Raw genomic sequence first — 6,000 nt, 5'->3', positions numbered from 1 at the left:
ATGTCAGTGACTCATGCCAGCATTGTGTCACTGACCAGTGGACCCTACTGGTCAGGTTTGACCTGGAGGCGCCCAGTTGACCTGCTGACATCAGGGTGATGTCATGCTGACGCAATAACTCTTTTTTTCTGGATTTAAGTTTATTCAGAAAATTCCAGAAAATTGCCTAAACTTATAAAAATCATAGAAATTCAACCGTAACTCCAAATAAAATAAATTATATATGTAAAATTATCAGAAAAATTCAAGGAATCCATCTGTACCCTTTTCATGCATGTTTGAACAATGTTTGTCCTCTGTTTTGGACAAAACAAATACAGGGCATTTAAATAAACATATATGGAGTTGGAATTTGAATCTTGTATTCAAACCAACTTCATTTAAATCATAACTAGATGCATTAGCTCAAAACAACGGCATATTGCCATGACATGATCATGCATCATATTGTGCATTGCATTGATTGTGATTCTTTCTCTGTTGCCGGTATTTGTCCCCTCTCGATAGACGTGGTTTCAACGATGAGATCGATGACACCGATGAAGAACTATACTATCTTCAGAAGTGCCAGGCAAGCACAACCCCCTTGTTCATTCCGATACAAGCCCACTCTCTCGCTCTTGCTCTCTTTTACTGCATTAGGACAACAACGATTCATCTGTTACTTGTTGCGGTAGTTGAACCCCTTATCCTCTGCATGACCTGTCATTGCCACAGTAAATAGATGAAACCCACTAGCATGAGAAGGAGTTGTTTGAGCCCTGATGTGCCTACTCATTCATGCTTGTTTGTCATGCCTGCTACTGCTTAGAGTTGAGTCAGGTCTGATTCATCGGGGATGTATCGGAGGTGTGTAAACATGTCCTACTGTGTGTGAGTTAAGTGTGTGAACACGATTTGGTAAAGGTAGCGGTGAGAGGCCATGTAGGAGTACATGGTGGGTTGTCTCATTGAAACCGTCCTTAGGAACTGAGTTCTGTGTTTGTGATCCATGAAACAGTTACTACCACTCATTGGGCCCGAAAACAATGGACCCTCTCGGCTTCTTGATCACCCTTGTCCTCTGTCCAGGAGTTGCAACTAGTTTCTAGTGTTTATAGGATATGTGTTGGCGGCCGTGCGTAGCGCTGACCCTAGGGGTGGGCTATGATGCGGTAGATACACCGTGGCACGGTGTACCGGGCGCCCGTTTGGTGTCTCGGGAACCCTGTTCACATCGTTCGGGGCCGTATGTGGAAACCTCGGCCGGACTCCCTGCGGATGGAACCTGGATAGGCGATAAATCTGGACTAGAGACTTGAGTGTTTAGGTAGGCCGTGGCCGACACCCTCGTTGAGCTTCCGCTTGAAGGTTGCCGAGTACATGTCGTGTAAACGGCGGTAAGTGGTGAGAGCGTGTGTGAAGAAGTACACCCCTACATGGTTAACATCATCTATTCGAATAGCCGTGTCCGCGGTAATGGACTTCTGGGTTGCCTATAACAGTTCATAGACAAGTGAAAGTGGATACTCTAAAACTCGCAAGATAAGTGTGAGTGCTATGGATGGCCTTCTCGTAGGGAGACGGGAGTGGATCCATAGTGGTGTATTGATTGGTGAATATATGGACTCGTGTGCGCCACCTCAAAAAAGTTGCTTGCAGTCGTAGTTCAGGTTAGCCACCGAGTCAAAGCTGGCTTGCTGCAGTTAAACTCCACCCCCCCCCCTTGTTGATACCGATGCATATGTAGTTTAGGACTGATGTAAGTCTTGCTGAGTACCTCTGTACTCACGTTTCCTTAATTTATGTTTTGCAGAGAGAGATTTCAGTCTTGCTAGTAGTTCCGCGTGGACTTCGACGTTTAGCTTGATACCTCAGCTACGATCTTGTGCCCTCGACAGGATCTGGTAGATAGTCAGGCTTCTTAGCCTCTTTCATTTGTAGATGTCTGTTCTCAGACATGTTAAGCTTCCGCATGTGCTTTGATTTGTATGCTCTGAATGTTGGGTCATGAGACCCATGTTTGTAATATCTCGCTCCTCGGAGCCTAATGAATAAATACTGGAGTCGTAGAGTTATGTTGTGATGCCATGTTGTATTTACACATATCAAGCATATTGTGTGTATGATTGAAATGCTTGCTATGTGTGGGATCCGACAATCTAGTTGTTTATCCTTGGCAGCCTCCCTTATGGGGAAATGTAGTCTAGTGCCTCCTTGAGCCATAGTAGTCCGCTACAGCCCGGTTCACCGGAGTCCTGCTAGCCCAGCACTACTGCTCAGGACACTTGACTGGCCGGCATGTGTTTCACTTCGTTCCTGTGTCTGTCCCTTCGGGGAAATGTCATGCGGTGACATCCGGAGTCCTGCCTAGCCTGCTACAGCCCGGGTTCCCGGAGTCCTGTTAGCCCAGTGCTACAGCCCGGATTCACACGCTGCTGACCGACATGTTCGAAGTTGATTCATGTATGCCTGTCCCCATGGGTTAGTGCCGCTTTGAGTTCACGACTAGCCATGTCGGCCCGGGTTCTCTGTCATATGGATGCTAGCGACACTATCATATACGTGAGCCAAAAGGCGCAAACGGTCCCGGGCCATGGTAAGGCGACACCCGTGGGAATACCGTGCGTGAGGCCGCAAAGTGATATGAGGTGTTACCGGCTAGATCGATGTGACTTGGAATCAGGGTCCTGACAGCGTTGGTATCAGAGCCTGACTGCCTGTAGGATTACCAAGCCAAACTGGTCGAAGTTGAGTCTAGAACTGCTTTAGTTATATAAGGGAATTGATTGTGGATGGGAACGTAAGGCTCTTTTTACTCCTTTACCCTATGCCCTTCTGATCTGAGTCAACCTCTTCTTTTCTACGGGGATTAAGAATTAGGCTTTCTCATCTATCTATCAGGATGACGTGCTACTAATCCATAGACTTATAGAATTGATAGTTTCAAGCCTCTGTTCCGTTCCTACTACATCCGTATGTTGACAGTTGATCTCAGAACCTTGACATTTTGTTGTTGAGTGGTTATGCCACCATTTTTGCAAGATGTCTCAAATAATTTCGAGCATTCACAGCCGTTATGCTGTCCGAGTCATCCCAGGTTTCCAAGTAGTCTGATGCATTTGCAAACCCCTTCCTCCTGTTCCTGTTGTCCAATTGGGCCAGATTAATCACACTAATCGGTGAGTTGAGGTACTCTATTGCCTCGAGATATATGTTGGAGCTATTATTATGACCCTAGGTGTTTTAGGGAGTCACCTAGTGATCTAGCCATGTTTTGTATCCCCAGTGTGTGACTCTGGCCATTATTCTCAAAAGCATCCCGTGATGCCATGTAGTGGTAGGTATTCTATTCATGGGTTCTTGAACCCGAGATTCACCCTACTTACCTCATGTTGATAGTGTTGCTAGTTCCTTTATGATATTAGTAACCTTTGCGATAGTCCTCGAGGTCTGTGGTATTTCCTTCTTCCAAATACTAAGAACCACCTATGGCAGGAGTTCTTTTGAACCAAAAGGTCACGACAGAGTGCTCCTGATGAGTTCTCCATTCTATGTTGTGACTCTGCCAACCCTACCTTTCTGCATGGGTTATCCGGAAGAAATATGTTGAACTCGTTCGACATACTAATCTATGCATCCACAACTCAGAAAGTTATATGTACCTTTGAGTTGTCCCCCTTCCGTTATATTCCGATCTCCGTCTATCAATTGAAAGTGAGGAGTATGTATGCATTTGTGTTCATCGATGCCTAGTGTTCTTGTGGTTCGTCAAGCCGTTCTATTTCAGAATGACTAGGAGAAACAAACTCCAGTACCTCATCCATGTCTAGAATTGGATCAAAGCAGTTGTATTCCGCAGATCAAAATGCCAATCCAGCTTTTGCTCTGTTCTACCCTGGAGTATTACCCCCTTTATGTCAGGATTGTCATGAGAATTGCACCCTCTCTCATGAATTCTTGACGCAGTGATACTTATTACCATCATTTTTCATTCCTCGGTCTCGTGTTGTCGCAACCGGAATGCCGGCAAGTGAACCATGATGTGTGAAATCAATACTCCTAGCAACTAGTTGCTAGGTAGCTAATGGAAAATAATTTCTTTCTTAGCGTGTTGGTTATTGAATCATCATCCTAAGATTGATCGTGCTACCTAGTCCATTTTCTCTGGTGCACTCTTCGATCAATGAGTTAGGATTCGGTCAGTCCCTCACTCTCTTAATCATATCGTCTTGCTCTGAAAAGCAAGATTGTTCTCGAGCTTAGTAACATATCGGTGGTTCGTGATTTTCCGGATATCTTCCCAGAAGTGTTACCAGGTTGTCACATGACCATTATGTTGAGTTCATGATCAAGTTGGTTTTCCGATAAACCACTTTTCCCCAAGAACCTATGTTGGATAACCCTGGACCAATTGGTTAAGCTAAAACAACAACTTGGAGAGTTGGAAGATAAAAGCTTGTCTGACTTAGTTCATGTTAAGGGATATGTTTTTACTGTGTGTGTGTGTGTTGAAGAAAGATGATATCTTCATCGACTGATCCCCGTGATCAACTGTTGAATCTATTATCTTGTCCAAACCTTGATTTGAGTGTGGGCTATCATCAAATCAAATCAGAACCAACGATGTTCGTAATGTTGTCTTACTTGCGGTTGTCCCTCGAGCATACACCATTATATCTTTGGTCTGACCAATACTATCACATTGTTCACACAGTGGTGGAAGTCCAGTGATATGGAAATTCCGATGAGTTGCTGTTGAGCCCATCAGCGGCATTTTGTCTCCTCCATGATTATGTTGAACATCCAGCTAGTGTTGGAAACTTGTGTAAGCATTTTCTTCACGCCCCATTCATGAAGTATATGTTTGGATGAAAGAAGTGACTTTCTCTAAGTTCACGTGCACTAGGTGTAAGTTGCTGCCATGAATTTGAGAAAGGTTTGTTTTGTTTCCTTGGAATCATCACAAATCAGTCATGCATATGTGCGAAGTATTCTATGGTTTGGTAGATTAATTACCTCCACTCCATATGTGTTCCTAGCACACCAAGCCACTGACTGAATTGTTCAAGGAAAAGGAGTTGTTGTGCTATCCTAGGTCATGCACAAGATTTCGACATCCTCAATGATGGTTCCCCACCAGAACTCGGTAGTGTTTTATTATAATACTACTATGTGGTCATACTTGTCTGGGACAACATGTTCACATGTTGTAGCAGAACCAGCTCATGTTTTGGAGCTTGCTATCGCAGTTCATTCCCCGAGAATCTCGCAACGTCGTCTCGTCGATTTGTGTTGCAAACTTTCATTTTCCTTTCTAGACTCGATGAGTCTGGAATATCCTGACACCAACCAGGTCTGAATCTCAGGCAGATATGATGGTTGGAGCATTTTCCAAGAACTATAATATTGGTCCCTCGATAACCGGTAAAGTGGATGTCGTGGCCAACACATCCAGCCGGAAGACCTATTATTGTAGTATCTCGATTGAAGAAAGTTGGCCACCTCCCCATGAGGAATTCGTAGGATTTACCTCCGTAGTTAATACTTATGGATTCTTGTGCTCCCGAAGTCCGACCTCTTACTTGATGTCCTAGATACCAAACCGTATCAATAAATGGGTTATCCTAGCACATCAAGGAGAACATTAGAAGTAGAGTGCTATATGTCTCTCGGTCGATCATCTAGATTTTGTTCCCTTGGCCTCACTAAGGTGAAATCTGAGAAAGTGTTATCTTCCTTTGCATCTGCATTATCCATCACCATTCATCATGGTGGTATGTTGTGTTACCAGGATCCTTGACACGGATATTGGTAAAACCTTGATGAATATGGAGATGCTCAAGTTCTTGAGAGCACGCGCAAGCACCAGGTTTTACCATTGGCGTTAACTGGGATTTGCTTCCAGTTTCCTCGGTTATGTTATAACCTTTTCAAACAGTGAACTCACTCTCGACTGTTGAGCTCTTCCCCAGTTACCAGAATCATTCCCAACATTTGCATTTTGTTCCCAGCTTGCAC

The sequence above is a fragment of the Triticum urartu genome, chromosome 6A (genome assembly GCF_056163025.1).
Source record: "Triticum urartu cultivar PI428250 chromosome 6A, HENAU_Tu73, whole genome shotgun sequence".
Lineage (NCBI taxonomy): Eukaryota > Viridiplantae > Streptophyta > Magnoliopsida > Poales > Poaceae > Triticum > Triticum urartu.
This window is presented reverse-complemented; position numbering follows the sequence as displayed.